Source organism: Dreissena polymorpha, chromosome 5 (assembly GCF_020536995.1).
Source record: "Dreissena polymorpha isolate Duluth1 chromosome 5, UMN_Dpol_1.0, whole genome shotgun sequence".
Classification (NCBI taxonomy): domain Eukaryota; kingdom Metazoa; phylum Mollusca; class Bivalvia; order Myida; family Dreissenidae; genus Dreissena; species Dreissena polymorpha.
The window spans coordinates 35,639,606-35,659,465 of record NC_068359.1 but is presented as its reverse complement, the minus strand read 5'-3'; the positions used below and the strand labels follow the sequence as shown (position 1 = coordinate 35,659,465).

The 19,860-nt window shown below is 35.0% G+C and overlaps 1 protein-coding gene and 2 long non-coding RNA genes across 3 annotated transcripts in view; 1 reads left to right on the top strand and 2 right to left on the bottom strand.

Annotated features, from left to right (window-relative positions):
* LOC127881714 (uncharacterized) overlaps positions 1-19,860 on the bottom strand; it is a 515,289-nt gene that overhangs the window by 176,366 nt on the left and 319,063 nt on the right. The gene's annotated exons all lie outside the window — the stretch shown is intronic.
* LOC127881722 (uncharacterized) overlaps positions 1-19,860 on the bottom strand; it is a 264,293-nt gene that overhangs the window by 34,879 nt on the left and 209,554 nt on the right. The gene's annotated exons all lie outside the window — the stretch shown is intronic.
* Positions 1-19,860, top strand: part of LOC127881696 (universal stress protein YxiE-like) — a 44,720-nt gene that overhangs the window by 7,591 nt on the left and 17,269 nt on the right. The gene's annotated exons all lie outside the window — the stretch shown is intronic.

Below are 19,860 nucleotides of genomic sequence, written 5' to 3'. Positions count from 1 at the left end.
AAACGTATTTCGCGATCCGCGGCGGCAAGGCGAAACGAGTCGATGCCGCGTCAGTCGTTGAAGCCGCGTCAGTATGCGGCGGCAAGTTGCATTTCGCCGCGAAACTTCGCATCTGTCCGCCGAGGCATGCCGCGGTCCGCGACATGATGCCGAGTCGATGCGATCATGAAATATTTTTTTTTTTAATTATTAGTTACATGTAGTTAACAAATTTTGAAAGAACAATTATAATAATAATTAAAATCATAATAAATTTATTGTGCGCGGATTGTATTAGCATATACATGTAAATATAGTTAATGTGTCTGGCCAATTATTAAGTTTGTTTCCCGCCCGTAGCGTATGTATTTCACACATAAACAAGGTCACGTAATTATGTTTTCGCACATACAAGTGGTCAAGGCTCCAGCATATGGTGGATTTATAAATTAATTGCATGTTGATTCCGCTATTATATTTTAGCTGAGAAAATTAGCAGTTTGAAGCCACATCAATAATCAAGACGGTGACGACGTATTTGTAGTTTTGTTAATTATCAGCTTATTATAACTATTGTTTGAATATGCGTATATAAACACGTTTTATTTTGTTCATATTATACAGTTAATATCGCTACTTATTACCCGATAATCCCGTATATTCCAGTGTTAAAGCAAATGCTGGTAACTATTTACGATACACAAACATTCTCGATATTTCCTTAAGTATCAAATACATTTTGGCATTTGTTACTATTTATAGAGATGATGAAATAACGTCTAATCGGGGCGTTTTTTTCTCCACTGAACACACGATTTACGCCTGACGTGATGTTCATGTATTTATACAACACAAAATACACCCAAACTTTCCAAACGACGTTCTACATGTCTGCATAATTTTCGCGCGCTTTTTATGAAACAAAGGATATTTTAGCACTGTTCATTTGACGCTAGAATTTGCCAAAGGACGCGTTAGCATTAAAATTCGGAAGTGTGTTTCGGATTACAAATTTAATAATGATAATCGAACGAAACATAAACAGTTGCGCGTAATTAATTCTACGCTACACATACATGTATGTACATGTAGGTGGATATCTTTTCACTCGATCCGCCGCGTACGTATGCGGCGGATTTACTCCGCGAAAGTACGCGAGGTTAATACAGACTCGGGCGCGTTGCGCGGATCGATGCCTAGTGCCACGGCGATACGCCGCGTGAACACATGATTCGGCCGCCGCGGACTAATAATCTTGTCGTGGCATAGCCGCGGATTATGTTTGTGCCGCTTTGGCTGTACTGTACATGTATTTAGAATTTCTCGAGAATCCTGTAAGTAACTTCAGTTTGTTAATTATTGTTCATACACATGTAGTGATAGTTACTTTACAACCTGTTGTTTTTTTGCATAGTTGAAGTTTGAAAATTATTTGCGTAGGTACTTTAACAAAGAAAATTAATTTGCATATAGCTGATTCATAGCTTTTCTTCCTATTCCAATTCTGTAAAATTGCTTAGGCCTTTTAATTTGTAGATGAATATGGGTGTCTTGACATTTCTTAGTTGCATGGTGTAAATCCTAATCCAATATATGGCATTCGTTTATGCATATGATTTGAAATATTTGTTACTTCATCTTGCATCACTCAGGTTTAAAATATAACCAAATAGTCTATGAAAATGTCATAGTTGATCAAAGAATATACATGTTATCTGATATTAGAGCTGGCATAAACCCTTATTGGTTGCAGCAAGTTTGTGAAGGGACCTTTATTTTGCCGTTGGGTAAGGATGGCAAAAAAGCCCAGCTCTAACGTTTATGTATAAGTAAGGGTATGATAACATTATATTCAGATCATTAAATGATTATAATGCATTGTTTAATGAACACAACTGACTTTTGTTGCTTTTCTGCTACACACAATTGCTCATTTATGTGTACATTTTCTTTACATTTTGGACTTATGGATCTACCTCGGTCGTCTCAAATGTAGACACTGTCAACCTAGTTGTCATGGTACCCAACAGGCTGACCATCAAAAGGTCACATTAACAAACCTGTCAAAGTTGTGTTTATAAACTTGGCTCTGTGTTAATAAAGCTTGTCTCTGAGCTAGGTTAATAATTCTCCTCCTATCTGTATTTATTTACCCATTTACACATCTTGGTAAAGAACATCGTTTTTACAATTCAGTGTCTAACCACATCATAATTTTAGTATACATGTATGATCAAGTTTTTGCAAATTTTGATGTTTATAATTTTTATGAGTTACCGTATGATAAGTATGAAGTTATATTTTAAGAGTCATAGAGATTTTAACATAAGTGATAATTATTGCAGCATTCATATGTAGCCAAGGTTCCAATTAGATGTAAAATAAAATGTCTTATTATTATTTCATGTATTGTTGTTTCTCAGCTCTCATCAGAGCATGTTAAAGTGCACATCCCTGCCTTTCATCTTATGTAAAACAACACTGCCATACACTTGCTTTTGGGCTTTGCTGGGTATTTATCACTTTGCGGTAACAAATAGTTATTGGATAGATTGTGGTCGAATTCATGTCTGGAAGAAGTTTTATGAGACGAGGAAACTTAAATTTATTGCAGTTAAGTAAGACGGTAGTAAAGCAGTGATTTATTAGAAATGCTGTCACGTTGTTGGTACTTGCACAGATTTCACAGTACAATTACAACTGGTTTAAACCACATATTTGTGAGATCCTACTGGCATTTGTAACAATGAAAAGATGATAACCACGTTCAATGAATATTGTTTTGGTTGAGGGAATTTACATTCACTACAATGAATTGATCACACTATCCAACTAATGTTCATATGTTTTTCACTTGCATCATTTCCGCTGCTAGATCAGTTCATGTGACAGTGTTTTGTTTAATACCCAGATGAAGCCCAAGCTTTTATTTCTTTTAATTTATATAACACAGTAGTTTGCTTTATACACTGAAGCATAGGCGTACAAAAAAAATTCTTCAAGAATTAAAGCGGCATATCAACAATATTTCCCACTAAAAAAATCTTCCTATGTTGAACAATCCATGTTTATGCTTTTCAACCAGATATTTATATCATAGCATTGTTATATGTATTAAAATTGAAGAAAAAAAGCCAAATATTTATTTGTATACATTTAACAAGTGGACTCTGAGGCATGCCTACAAAATGCCTAATCGAGGAGATTTTGTCTTCACTTTACTTCACAAGGACCTGATACTAATAGTGTGAATGATATTTCATGTATTATTTTATTTATAACTATTTAAGTACTACCACCGATGTGTTTAATCAATCATTTTATACCTTCCTTTTTAAAGATAATCTTATTTTTTATAATTAAATATTATATTAACAGTAAATATGCCCCTTTAATTCATACTTTATAGTTTTTAGCTGTATAGTTTCACTGGGACATGTCGAATTGCATTTATCTTATTCCTGTCCTTCGTTTCAGGTTGTATAGGTTTGTTTCGTTTAGCCAACATGTTCACCTGGAAAACTATAAGCTGCTCTGCCTTTATTTATACTGGCTTAACCCTTTCCCCCTTAAGAAGCAAAGTGAAAATGACTTTTGCAACCAGCATACAACCAGAACAGCCGGCGAGTAACTTGAGTAACTCACAGTCTGAGTGAAGATTTATGCCCAGGGCCCTCAATTTGTCAAATCCAAGGCCGAAATTCGGCCGCATTCCCCCCTGAAAAGTATACTTTTTTCCCCTTTTGGGGGGAAAAATTCGCCCTAAAAAAAATTTAAAAATAAATAAATAATTTTTTTTATAGATAGATGTGTCTCATGATTATTATATCTCAATTCTGTTTTAATTTAATCTTGTCAAACATACTAAATTATGAAAAAAGCAATGAATATAGTGCAAACATGTACAAATGTTATAATTAGAGAGTAAGTAAAAAATCCCCCCAAAAGGGAAACGCAGCGAAAATTCCCCCTGCTTTGGGTAGCGACCGGCTTCCCCTAAAATGGATTGAGGGCCCTGATGCCATTTGCTGCTCATCAGTATCTAAGGATTTGAAATGAAGCCTTTAAAACTTGAATTAAGTAAGAAAGGTCTTAAATTTAATTTTACTTTCTATGGGACTAGTACAACAAATGCGTAAAAATATTAAAGTGGTAAAGGGTTAATACTAGCTTAACTGTATGGCAGTTATTGAGTATGGCTTTAAAGTTATTCTGGCAGCAATCAACTGCGACTTCTCAACTTGTTTGAAAGGTTGCATTTATCTTCTTGTGTCCTTTTTTTCAGCTTTTTTATTAGGTTTGTTAATTGCAGCCAGCATAGCCACCCAACATTCTATAAGCTGATCTGCTTTTATGCATACTAGCTTTACCCTATGGCAGTTATTGAATGTGGCTTTGAATACCTCCTGGCAGAAATCGACTGTTCAGTGTTTGAAAGGTTGATTATTATGCAGTACAGCAGATCCCTGGCCAGATCAGCATGTTGAACATTTGATAGAGCTTGTAATAGATGTGATACAGCTTACAATGATGTAAATGTCATGGCATGTATTAGTGACAGGAAATTGAACATGTTATTTGGTGTAAATATTTAAACAAAATAGTCGGCTTAAATTCATTTATAGAAACCGATTCAATTAAGACAGGCTCGGAAAAAGGGAGCTTAATGCATGTGTGTTAATTGTCGTCCCAGATTATCTTGTGCAGTCCACACAGGCTAATCAGGGATGACACATTCCGCTTTATGGAATTTTTTGTTTTAAGGAAGTCTCTCCTAAAACGAAAATTCAGTGTAGGCGGAAATGATTGGAGGACACTCGTGGAACATGCATTAAGCCCCGCTTTTGCAGAGCAAGGCTCGGGGTCTGCTGTACAAGCCGCATGGGCATGCCATTTTTAGCGAGATGTTTCCTTTCAGATGATTACGTTGAGCACCTTACGGTTTGTCGTGTCAATGCCCATAAATACAGTATTTATTTTGAAGAAGTAAATATTTATTATAACACAGTATTTGGAAAGTTTTATTTCACGCCATCTACAAAATACTCTTCTCCCATTGGCTGTTTGACATCACATGCTGACCCCATATATTATGTATGGTGTCAGTAGACTATTGGGGCAGGATATACTGACCCCATACAGTGTTTTTTTTCCTTCTTTGGACGGGTCCGGTAAACGGACCCGTTCCCAATGACCTACGGACCCGTTCCCAAAATGAACCAGACCCTTGCCGAAAAAATACAAAATATCAATCAAAATCGAGTAAACAATCCCCGAAAACACCAACTTGACATATTTCGAGACCGTTATAAGTTTCGGCCGATTTGACTTCTCAATCAATGACTGGTGTAAACATTTAACGTTACATTCGTACATTAAAAACGTGTATGTTATCATTTGTATACTCACAAGTCCTAATACTACACAATAGACATTGAGAAAACACATTTCCTCGATTAGATATGAATTATCCGAGTAGTATTAAATTGCTACGTCATGACCTTCGACATTGCAAATGGCGGATGTATTGTAACATTCAACCCGCGTTCAAGTCAAAGCTGGCGATTAAAATTACAAGAAATGGTGATTCAATAATGGAGAAAGCATTAACTGGATTTAACAAATGTTTGATAAGGTTTGTTAAACCAGATAACAACAAGGACAATTTGGATTATTGAAGTTAAACAGGTAAGGCAACTTAAGTGTACATGTACATATTACGGACATGTATAGTATTCGGATAAACAGTAATAGATGTACTAGATGCACCATGCATAAAGGTTGTGTTTTGTTACAAAAGCAGTCATAGGGATGATGATACTATAATGACGATAAATATGTGATGAAAAGGTGCTACTGGTAAATATTTTAAATTACTTAAATGTTTTAAATATCGTAAAAAGTTCGGCATCTGTTTTGTCCACCCATTTCCCTCCGTACACTGCAACAAAAATAAGCACTTAGTGCTCAGATAAGGCTATGCAGCCTGGGGGTGTCTGGACTCTCATCAGCCCAGAAAGACACCATTCTTGATATATTTAAAAGAGATAAACACAGAGAACTCTGTAACAATCTGTGTTCCGATAGTATGTTGTTGTTTGTGCAAGACTGTGAATGAAAGTTAATGTTGCTTTCCTGTGTCATTTAAAGCTGACAAAAGTTAAACAAAGTCATATTAATACCATTCTCCAATTGGTTCAATTCACAACTTGATTTTTCCCAATTTGAAGATTTAGCGACTCGTTTTTTTCCCCAATTTGGTGATTTCACGACGCAAAAATTTCCCAATGGCATGGGTACCAGACCTGTTCCCTATTGGATGAAAAAAATCACTGCCATATATTTATGCCCCACTTCGAAGAAGAGGGGGTATATTGTTTTGCACATGTCGGTCGCTCGGTCGGTCGGTCTGTCGGTCCGTCCACCAGGTGGTTTCCAGATGATAACTCAAGAACGCTTGGGCCTAGGATCATGAAACTTCATAGGTACATTGATCATGACTCGCAGATGACCCCTATTGATTTTTAGGTCACTAGGTCAAAGGTCAAGGTCACGGTGACTCGAAATAGTAAAATGGTTTCCGGATGATAACTCAAGAACGCTTAGGCCTAGGATCATGAAACTTGATAGGTAGATTGATCATGACTTGCAGATGACCCCTATTGATTTTCAGGTCACTAGGTCAAAGGTCAAGGTCACAGTGACCCGAAATAGTAAAATGGTTTCCGGATGATAACTCAAGAACGCTTAGGCCTAGGATCATGAAACTTGATAGGTAGATTGATCATGACTCGCAGATGACCCCATTGATTTTCAGGTCACTAGGTCAAAGGTCAAGGTCACAGTGACCCGAAATAGTAAAATGGTTTCTGGATGATAACTCAAGAACGCTTATGCCTAGGATCATGAAACTTCGTAGGTAGATTGATAATGGCTGGCAGATGACCCCTATTGATTTTGAGGTCACTAGGTCAAAGGTCAAGGTCACGGTGACCCGAAATAGTAAAATGGTTTCCGGATGATAACTCAAGAACGCTTATGCCTAGGATCATGAAACTTCATAGGTACATTGATCATGACTCGCAGATGACCCCTATTGATTTTCAGGTCACTAGCTCAAAGGTCAAGGTCACGGTGACCCGAAATAGTAAAATGGTTTCCGGATAATAACTCAAGAACGCATATGCCTAGGATCATGAAACTTGATAGGTAGATTGATCATGACTCGCAGTTGACCCCTATTGATTTTCAGGTCACTATATCAAAGGTCAAGGTCATGGTGACCTGAAATAGTAAAATGGTTTCCGGATGATAACTCAAGAACGCTAATGGCTACGATCATGAAACTTCATAGGTACATTGATCATGACTTGCAGATGACCCCTATTGATTTTGAGGTCACTAGGTCAAAGGTCAAGGTCATGGTGACCCGAAATAGTAAAATGGTTTCCGGATGATAACTCAAGAACGCTTATGCCTAGGATCATGAAACTTCATAGGTACATTGATCATGACTCGCAGATGACCTCTATCGATTTTGAGGTCACTAGGTCAAAGGTCAAGTTCACGGTGACCCGAAATAGTAAAATGGTTTCCGGATGATAACTGAAGAACGCTTATTCCTAGGATCATGAAACTTCATAGGTACATTGATCATGACTGGCAGATGACCCCTATTGATTTTCAGGTCACTAGGTCAAAGGTCAAGGTCACAGTGACAAAAAACATATTCACACAATGGCTGTCACTACAACGGAGAGCCCATATGGGGGGCATGCATGTTTTACAAACAGCCCTTGTTTAAATGATATAATCAGTATAAATGAAACAGGATTTATTAAAGGAAGATATATTGGCGAAAACGTAAGACTTTTGCATGAAATTATTGAACTAATGGATGAAAGTAATGAAAATGGTCTCCTATTTTTTTCAGATTTTAATAAAGCCTTCGACAGTCTGGATCATGGATTTATGTTTAAATGCCTCCGCCATTTCGGATTTAGTGAGCATACCTTACAGTGGGTAATGCTATTTGATAAAGATGCAACATCACGCGTTACAAATAATGGTCATTTTTCAGATTTTTTCAGTACACAAAGAGGGGTCAGACAAGGATGTCCTTTATCTCCTTACCTTTTCATTATTTGCATTGAATTGATGTCGATAGACATTGAACTTAACACACAAGTCAAAAGAATAACAATTAATAATGTAGAATAAAAACCGTCGCTTTTTGCTGATGATGCCTCTTTCAAACTTGATGGTTCTCGAACATCATTCGAAACATTAATAAAAATCATAGAAGAATTTTCAGTAATATCCGGACTAACATTAAACAGGCATAAATGTAAAATCCTTTAGCTAGGAGCACTTAAAAATAGTTAAATTGAATTTTGCAAACACAATGAATTTATCTGGAGATCCAACCATGCTTAAACCTTAGGAATAGAATTTAGCAATGATCCCGTAGAAATAATGTCATTAAATATTCCCGGAAAAATTCATGCTTTTGAAACTTGTTTAAATCAATATATATATGTTTTCAAGATATAACAAACCCTAATGAAATAGATAAAGCAGACTTTATAAAATACCATCAAATTGTAATAAGCATACCTGTTGAATGGAAACATAGACTAAAAGAAAACGATATTATTTATACAACACCGCAATACAAGCTTTACGAAATAACAAAAAATACAAAAGCTTGCAAAATGGTATATAAATCACTTATACTAAAACAAAAACCAGAAGTGTTCAAACAATTTGATAAATGGAAAGAAACTCTGAATAATCAAAACATTAACCAAAAGAACCATCTTCAACCAACCAATCAAATTTAACTATTGACACCAAACTTAGAAACTTCCGATATAAATACCTAATGCACATTTTACCAAACAATTCTTTCCTCCATAAATGCAATCTCGTTCCATAAACATTATGTGATTTTTGTAATATGCACACAGAAACGAATATTCACTTATTCTGGGATTGTCATTCTATTCACGTTTTGGATGGATATAAAAAACTTTATTTACGACAAGTTAGAAAGGTTAACTTGGAGCTATATTATGCAACTATATCTTTTTGTAATTTGACTCTAGCTGATGCTAACAATTCACATGTCATTAACTTCATAGTATTGTTGGCTAAATATTTTATCTTTAAATACAAACAGGAGAAAACAACACCAATAGTATAAATTTTTGTACCATTTTTTAATGCTAGAATTAAACTCGAGGAATTAATCGCAACAACACAAAACAAACTACATATATTTAATACTCGCTGGGCGCATTTTTTGCCCAATTAATACACCTACCCTAAAAACATCTTTACACATACTCAATTACATATGAACACCTACCTTAAAGCATCAAAAACCCCTTTTTTCTTTCTTTTTTGTATATTTGTATTATAACCTTTATTGACCTGTGTAACATTACACCATTTTTGCAAACTTTTAAATATTGTTTGAAACTAATTCAAACATATTCATTTCACACCAACTATTGTCTTCACAGATGCTATGTATCACAAGTAATATAAAAAACTTTGTGAAACATTTTGCTCAATGTATGTATTTTCTAGTAATATGTAATAGGCAAAATACACATGCTTTTTTACAACAATCATAGTCTTCAAAAATGCTATGTACCGTAATTACTTTTTTTCGTGTCCGAAAACTTAGATAAGAAAAATATTAACAAAAAAAAGGTGTCCGAAAACTTAGAGTCGAAAATGGAAGTGTCCGAAAATAGCGTCAATTGTATCAACGACTACTGGTAATAGCACGCATTTGTAAAATACCATGCCGTATAGTATAAATATAGTATAAATTACAGTTATACATGTTTGCACTGCATTTTAAATAATTGTAAATGCTTAATTTATTTGACAGAAAGTTACTTCAAGGTTGTACTTTGACCAACGAGTTCAAAAATGTGTGATGTACCGATACACGCTTGAATGAACCTGTAATTAACGCAATAAAAAAAGCAAACTATGAATTCTTTGTTTGTTCATTAAAAAATAAATAAACTAAGCAAAGCCTATTACTTAAACTGTCTTGTGTTAATTAATTCAAGACATTTAAATATGATTTGTGTTAATTAATTCAAGACATTTAAATATGATTTGCATTATGCCTGATGTTGCTTACACTGAGTCTCATTGTCTTCCTGTATAGTATGTTCATATACTTCTAGACAATAGAATGTTTGTTCTCAAATATGACTGAAGTTGATAGTTCAACATACATTAGGCAGTATGAAAGGGCAAAAAGGGCAGATACTTAATATTATTTGATGCTACACAGTAACTCCAATATAGCGCGGTCAATGGGGTCCAAGCCGCGAAACAGCGTTATAACGGATCCGCGTTATAGGATTTGAGCTCATTTACCGCAGGGCGCTATAAAAAAAAAACAGGTATAGAATAGCCTATAATATAGGTCATGTATATTGCCATGCTGTGTTGACGCAAATACATGCATATAAACCGAATCGTATCGATAACAATATACATACCGCTTTTCTTATGTGCACATTTATCCGATAATCCAATAAATTGCAACATCACTTAAAAAATAATAATCTTAAACAATAATGACGATATATGTTTAAGAATATATGCCATTTTCAGAAGTGTTAAGAGTACAGTGCATTATGGGGCAGAGCTTTCATTGGACGAGCGACTTTAAATTTAGATTGAATGCAATACGACTCGTGTACAAAAATTGTTTTATTGCGTCATACGCATGCAAAAAACGTGTTTCCCGGGGACTTTCTGATACCGCGCGAAAATGAAAGTGAAACTCTGTTAACAATTACCGGTACACTGCGTTCGCATGTAAATAAATCGTCTGCATTATTTAATTTCTTATACACGGACTGAAAGATTAAATGACATAATACTAGAATTATAATGAAATGACAGAAAAAGTTGTTTTATACAGTATGCAGTATATTTCACAGCCGCTCATTTAATATAGTCAAACTGCAACCATATCAAAGTAAGAATGTTTCAATCGTTTTGAATTACTTTAATTGTATAACTATCCCGCTTGCACTTAACTTATGGAAATTATCGCACTGAACCGCTCTGATGAGGAATACATGTAATAAACACTGACACGCGAGTTTTTCACACCTTTATTGACATTACACAACAGATTAACACCAATTAGCTGTCGGTGTTGTTCAACGTCGAGGCGATTATAATCGGTTCAACGGACAATTGAATAAAGCAATCAACATGTGATTGCCAGCATCTTTGAATTGTCTGAAAATACATGAAGTTGCATATTACGGATTTGAATCAGAAATCAAATGGAAGGTTGGAGAAAAAATGGGATCCAAGTACCGTCCGCATTATATTGGATTCAGCGTTATAATGGAGCGCGTTATATTGGAGTTACAGTGTATGTAATTTAACTTATAGAAAATATTATGAGTGTAGTTTTATGGTGAACAGTGTTTGCATTTCTTACTTGATGCTATTAATACACTTTAACAGCTGCAAGTTTGTTTACCAAGTGTTCAACAAAGTTTAAAATCCTGGTTATTATAGATTAGGGTATAGAAGACGGCCTCAAACAAGTGGTTTCTGGTTGATACCTTTAGTTGACATTGACTGATATAAATGGAACTTGGCCAAGTGGGGATATAGTCGGGTTGCATTAAGATCTAGGGTTGGATTACACATGGGGCACATTGCCTTGTAAGCAGGAGGTCCCGGGATGGAGTCCCGGACTGGCTGCACACTTTTTACCACCTGGCGACAATGGCGCCCAAACTTGAAGCGGCATTTGTAGCTGGGTTCTTGTAATATTGATGACCATAAATGCATTAAGATTTTCATTGGTTTATTTATTATGTCATGATGGTCTGAAATATAATTACATAAAGTATTTTAACAATTATGATGAATTATAAACCAGATAATTGTAACAATACAACATAATTGAAATAATATAATTATTTCAATATTAACAATAATACAAGTAAATAAAATTAAAATTATAAAATGACTCACCAGGAAACATATAATATCTTCACTATAATATAATACTTGGTCTACAACAGAAAGTTATAGATGTGTCTTTGTTTGTGGTCACAGACAACTTGAAGTAACAAAGATAGTACACATGGAAATTATTTCAATTCACAAAAAAGTTATGTAATTAGTTAAAACATCTCACCACTGATTCACTCACGCATACTAATTTGACACTGACAATCTCTCATCCATCATAATAAGTATTAGGATAATTGATGAATAGAATTAAATACCTTGCTACATTTTCATGAAATATTTAGAGTTTGGATTGAGGTATTGCAATGAAATTTCCTTGAATTTCTTGGTAGGTTGCTTATATGCATAGCTAGCATGGCAGTTCATTTGGATCTGATTTGGTTAGGGTCAAAGTCACAGGTACTAAAATAGTTAAAAAAAGTCCCTTTGTTGGTAGCTTACATGGAAGCAAAGCCTGAGATTGCATTAGGGACCAGTTGGAAGCGGCCATGGTCACTGTTGCTTTAAATGAAAAAACTTGTCTATAATTAAAGTTTTAATGGAGGTTTTGCTCTGGAAGTTTTTGTGTTGGTAGTTAACATACAGATCTAGTATGGGATTGCACAATTATTTTAATTAATGTCTTTAACGATAAAAATCTGGTTTCATGGCCTTGCAATTTTTCTTGATTTGTTATGAAATAAGATCATGTTATTGCAGGCCTTGAAGAATTTTTCCAGAGCCACTCGCCCTGCAGGGCGAGTAGGCCTGACAATCCACTCGCCCTTCACTTTAATCTACTCGCCCTGCGAATATTGTTAATTTTGATTGCTTAATTATCCATCGCAATACTAGTTCATTTGCGGTGGTCGCGAAAACATGTTAAAATAGAAATAAGCGTCTACGGAGTTGGATTAGAATGTGTAGTTTGCGGTTCCTGATAATGTTCGTTAAGCGCATGCTATATAACGTAAATTGTCGTAATGGATAAAGGAAAGTCACTCTAAATGTCATTAGTGTTTGTGGTCATAATATACTAAATAGTTTCCCTATATAAATCAATGTAAAAGCGACAACTTTAAGCAAAAAATAAATGCAACATTTTGCACATAGAGACCCCCATAACCATACCTTTTCTTAAAGGCCATTCTAAGGGGAGATGATTTATGCAATAAAAAAGATATGTTATGTTCAAATAAAAAAAGAACTTGACGTTAATCAAAATCGACTGTTTTTAAAACTTTTTTTTCAGACCTTTTCTTAGTGGAATGTAACCTTTTTGCAGTGCAATGCTATACTCTAGTCTCTAAGTTTACCATATTTCAGGGATTCAGTGGTGAACACCTATTCATGCCCTACCACTATCTCCAAAGGATAAAACCCGAACATTAGTTTAACAGTGTGTTTTTTCACTTATAGGGGAATGGTGGCGGGGCCCGTACAAAGGGGAAAAATGCGTTGTTTTTTAGGAAAAGGGGAAAATTAAAATTCACTTGTTTATATGTAATGATATTTATTATATTAATACACATGTTTGTATGAATATAATATTGACAGCTAAATGTCTTTGTCCTTTTTCTTAAAATTAAAATATATATCAATGATTTTTTCAAAATTAGTTTCAGACAGTTCAGCCTTCATGCACAGTCTCAGTTTTCTTAGCCATTTTGAGTCTAATTGGGATCTTTTAAATCGATAAAATTAATATAAATTATAGTTATAAACTTTGTTAGTTGTTTATGAAATAGATTTGATATATATTTATCATGATTATGAGATAGTTCTTTCTGAAAAAAAAAAAAAATTTTTTTTAGAAAGTACAGCCCTACATGAATTGAGTATTTAGTATACTGTGACCTTGTTATTTATTATACTGTGACCTTGTTAAGTGCAGTTTCTTTGTGTACTAAACCTATTTGATGTTCGTTCGAAAAATTGTTCGCAATTTGTATCAATGTGGCAGGAGTTTTGGATCTGAATTTATATTTCTCAACTTGAAAAACAGCACTCGCCCCGTCTGTCGAGTATTTATCACACTTTACTCGCCCGACCGTCAACTTCATTCGCATATGCGAGTGGTCGAGTAGATTCTTCAAGGCTAGTTATTGTCATGTATGATGTTTTTTATTGGTGTAGCCTGTGAAATCTGTTTGTATGTTATTGATTATTATGCTTTCATCCGTCTTTTTCTTCTTTTTCAAGTGTTTAGTATGGGTGAGTGGAGGGAAGGTGTTTGTTCGATATATCTGTAGATGTGTTGTTTTACTATTTAGTCAGTTGATACAAGAACCATCTGAGAACTACTGCCCCATACGCCTCTAGAATTGAAATATCTTGTTAATATATCATCTGTGCTCTCAGAAAACCAGTCCTTATGCATGTGCGTAAACTATCATCCCATATAAGCCTTTGCAGTTTGCACAGGCTAATCATGGGCAACACTTTCCGCCTAGACTTGATTTTCATCGACAAAAGACTTTCTTTAAACGGAAAATTCCATAAAAGCAGAAAGTGACCACCCTGATTAGCCTGTGCAGAATAGCACAAGCTTATCTTGGTCAACATTTTACGCACATGCATTAACCCTTACAGCGCTGGAACCGAATTTTAAAGGCCGTTGCAAACAGTTTGGATCCAGATGAGACGCCACAAAACGTGGCTTCTCATCAGGATCCAAACTGTTTGCTATTCTGATAGTATTCTTTGAAAAAAATCGAAGAAAATGCTAATTTTTAAAATTCAGCAGACAACATTTTAGCAGATGACAAATTTCCCAGCATGCAACTGGTTAAAGTCCATATTTCCCAGAGAGCAGCTGATATACATTGGAGATTAACATCTTGTCATTCAATTACTATAAACTTACTATGAATGGAATGTTAAAAGATAGATGACAATTGTTAATACTTTAAAGGCATTCTTTTGAATAATTTTGGATATTAACCAACATGGTACTTTCATTTTGATTGTATCATGCCTGACAATGTGCTAAATGGATTTGCCTTAAGAAGAAAACCTGTACCAGTAGTTCAGAGATTGTTTAACCTGGAACTTTCCTGTTCCACATTTTGTGTTTGCTTATAGCTGGGGCAAGATTTCTGTTGCTTTAATTGTTGAGTCAGAGAGCTGATATAATCGTTGTTGTTGCCTGTAGATAAATATAGATGTTAGCCTGCATATTATATATTTGACACACAATTATTGTTTTTTGTATTGCTGTGTTATTTATTCTTGTAAAAATTATTTCTCTACTCATAGTATTCAATTCTATTTATTTGCTGATAATATATAAAACTTGCCTTAGCAAATTTATTGCCATGGCTTAAAATTTTGTCTTTTGTTTATTTCTCTTGCAAAGATCTTTTCTTGCTAGTTGAATCTTTTCTTGCTAGTTGAATCTTTCTTGCTAGTTGAATCTTTTCTGGCTAGTTGAATATTTTCTTGCTAGTTGAATCTTTCTGGCTAGTTGAATCTTTTCTGGCTAGTTGAATCTTTTCTTGCTAGTTGAATCTTTTCTTAAAGTCTCTCAAGCATGACAAGAAACTTTATGCCATGAGCATACTACTGGTACAAAATTAATCCACTCAAAAAGAATAATTATATTTTGTTAAAAAATAAAATTAAAAAAATCTTGATTGTTTCTTATATATATCAGCAAAGGGATTAATAAATAAGCAATTATGTATGATAAAACTTTAATGATGAGACATCAAGCTGGTCGTCCAAAATCTCAAAATGAGTCGTGTAAGATGAGGTTGCCAAGTTTTGAGAATTGTTGATCCAAATTTGTTTTATGTTGTGTATTGTTTGTTCAATAGGTTTTTAAGTGAAATCATGATATCTTAATTTATCACATGCTATACCCTGTTTCCCATTTAATACAACCATTACATATTTTTACATATTTGTGATCGCTTTTTGTCCGTCGTCCGTTGTGCGGCGTCAACATTTGACTTGTTAACTCTCTAGAGGCCACATTTATTTTCAAATCTTCATGAAATTTGGTCAGAAGATTGGTTTCAATAATATCTTGGATGAGTTTGAAAAATGGTTACGTTTGCTTGAAAAACATGGCTGCCAAGGGGCGGGGCATTTTTCCTTATATGGTTATATATGGCTATAGTAAAATCTTGTTAACACTCTAGAGGCCACATTTATTGTCTGATCTTCATAAAACTTGGTCAGAAGATTCATCCCAATAATATCTTGGACGAGTTCGAAAATGATGCCGGTTGGTTGAAAAACATGGCCGCAAAGGGGGCGAGGCATTTTTCCTTATATGGCTATAGTAAAACCTTGTTAACACTCTAGAGGCCACATTAATTTTTCGATCTTCATGAAACTTGCTCAGAAGATTTTTCCCGCTGATATCTTGGATGAGTTCAAAAATGGTAACCTTTGCTTGAAAAACATGGCTTCCAAGGGGCGGGGCATTTTTCCTTATATGGCTATAGTAAAATCTTGTTAACACTTTAGAGGCCACATTTACTGTCCGATCTTCATGAAACTTGGTCAGAAGATTCATCCCGATAATATCTTGGACGAGTTAAAAAATGATGCCGGTTGGTTGAAAAACATGGCTGCCAGGGGGCGGGGCATTTTTCCTTATATGGTTATAGTAAAACCTTGTTAACACTCTAGAGGTCACATTTATTTTCTGATCTTCATGAAACTTGGTCAGAAGATTTGTCCCAATAATATCTTGTTATCTCAGGTGAGCAACTTTGGGCCTTTCAGGCCCTCTTGTTTTATATTACACATGTGTAATACAAAATTTTTAAGCGTTTTCATTGGCTTAGTTTTCGTTTATTGACCAATCGCATTTTATTATTTTGCTGAAATGACGTTGCAACGTCAAATGACGTCACGAAATGTAAACAACATTCGGGATTTATCATTATTATGTAAATATTTATTTAATTTGCTCATTTAAAAGCATGTGATAAAAAAGATCTGACACTCGTCATATCATACCATATTTTATTAAACTAGTCCAGGAAATTTGTTAGTAAGCTCGCCAAAGGCTAGCTTACTAACAAAATTCCTGAACTCGTTTAATAAAATATGGTATGATATGACAACTCGTGCCAGATCCTATATATACAAGTTGTTATGGGTATATATACCCAAGTATAGGTGATGGGTAGAACAGGTCCAAAGGTCTGGTGTGTACATAATGTTGTTAACTGGTGAAGGAATAGATGATTGGAAATTTTTATTCCATGTTTCACATTTAATTAGGTAGTTTTTTAATAACAATATGTGAATTATATTTAAAAATCAAAGTACTGACAGTACTGGTGTGACGATGCTTTTGAAGAGGATGGATATAAAACATCAATTTAAGTCTATCTATATCACCACAATTGTGCATGTTGATACGAACATTTGGGTACGATAAAAAAATTGGGTACGAAAATTTTGGGTACGAAAAAAAATTTGGTACGAAAAAAAAATTGCGTACGAAACATTTTTGGTACGAAAAAAAGTTTAGGGGTACGGGGAAGTAGTACCCGTGGGTAACTTGACCCATTGAGCGAAACTGGGAGGCGGGTCACATTCTTGTTCATTAAGTATGGCAATACCTTCATGGTGATTCTCGAAAGTAGGTATGAGCACATAGCCGGACCATGTGAGCTCAATCGTATGAGCACTTGACTATCCGAGTTCGCCCACGAACACATGGATAAGTTAACTAATAGCGAAATGACCTTATACATGTATATGCTGAAATCTAACAATCGAACGAAATATCAAACATGGTATGTACACTTAGGTGGTTGTGTAATTTCTGTTAGAATATCGTATTCAATATGTAAATTTTAAATGATTGTGCCCGCACTTGAGTTTGTTGCCTTGTTTGAGTCTATACGCGCCTAGGCTGCACCCAGTCTGTGTATTTGTGTTTTTCCAAGGTAATGAGTTACCTCCGCGCTGAGGCTGTATAATGTTGGGACCCGGAGTGTGTCCAACACTCCTACCTAATAAGATTAGATTGACGACAGTTGGGACGAATTTTGAATGATGCAATGCAATTTCCAGCTATTTGTTTTGTACTGAAATACTTTTTAATTTTTTATATGGTCATATGCTGCGGGGGGGGGGGGGGGGGGGGGGGGATGGGATGAGATTATCCGGAAAAAAACACCTGTCCGGAATGGTGACCACAAAACAGACAAAATTTAACATTGCGCCGGGAGCGGGAATCGAACCGGTGTCGTAAAGGTGAAAAAGCTAACATCCTTACCACTGCGCTAGCGGGACGGACAATTACGCGAAGAAATGTTGTTTTATCTATATATATCATAGCAGTGCAGCGTTTACAATTTGCAGGTTCGAAATTGTTCGCATTCTTTAGTTTTGTGATCACGTAAAAAGTTCATATTACATGTTTTTATTCGCAATTTATTTACTAAATCGAGAACAAATATCAAACAAAATAGAGTAAATATATAGTTGTTTCATTGGTCCATAAAAATAAAATGGATGTAAAATTACTAATTTGAAATTAACGTTCTGATACACTTATTGAATCTGTTTCCCCAGGATATGCTGTTCTATTAATATTTACCTTTATCAACACGAACGACAACTCTGCTAGGAGGATGTTATCAATGAAAATCAACGAGCAATCTCCTACGCAGTGGCAAATGCCAAGGGAAGTAACTGAAAAATCGAGTTATCTCAATCGGACTGGCTCGGTCTTTTACATAGGACCCCATTGTGTAGATTTTTTTTACTGGTTATCAAACCTTAGACGACGCTGTTCCAGCATCGTCAAAAATGGTATTACACTTGCAAACAGAGAATACAAACAGACCACAAGCGACACTTTTATCTGGAAAATAACACATTATTTTCCTACTCTTTTCTGGTTGTAAATTACAGGTAATTTGGTAATTTGTGGGAAAATAATTATTGAACATTTGAAAAAAATCACAAAACTGTGTATATTAATTTAATGTTTTTGTTGGGTTTATTTTTAAAAGGTATTAACCTGTTTTTGCATGTTACATTTTTTGCTATAAAGTGATGTATGCTATTATCATATAGCTCTATAAAGTTTTTAAGGCAAAATTAGAAAAGGGCAACTCCTTTCCATCATTAGCCATTGTTTCATTGATATTGTCAACTACTTTACATTCTTAGCCCTTTTATGATTGATATTGTCAGCTGCTTTACATTTGTGTGCCCTTGTATCATGGATATTTTCTATTGCTTTCCTTTTTTTATGTCCCCCACTATAGTAGTGGGGGACATAGTGTTTTTACCCTGTCTGTTGGTCTGTTGGTTGGTTGGTCTGTTGGTTGGTTTGCGCCAACTTTAACATTTGCAATAACTTTTGCAATATTGAAGATAGCAACTTGATATTTGGCATGCATATGTATCTCATGGAGCTGCACATTTTGAGTGATGAAAGGTCAAGGTCATCCTTCAAGGTCAAAGGTCAAATATATGGGTCAAAATCGCTCATGTAATGTACACTTTTGCAGTATTTCAATATTCAAGATAGCAACTTGATATTTGGCATGCATGTGTATCTCATTGAGCTGCACATTTTGAGAGGTCAAGGTCAAGGTCATTCTTCAAAGTCAGAGGTTAAAATTATGTGGACAAAATCGCTCATTTTATGAGTACTTTTGCAATATTGAAGATAGCAACTTGATATTTGGCATGCATGTGTATCTCATGGAGCAGCACATTTTGAGTTGTAAAAGGTCAAGGTCATCCTTCAAGGTCAGAGGTCAAATATATGTGGCCCAAATCGCTTATTTTATGAATACTTTTGCAATATTGAAGATAGCAACTTGATATTTGGCATGCATGTGTATCTCATGGAGCTGCACATTTTGAGTGGTGAAA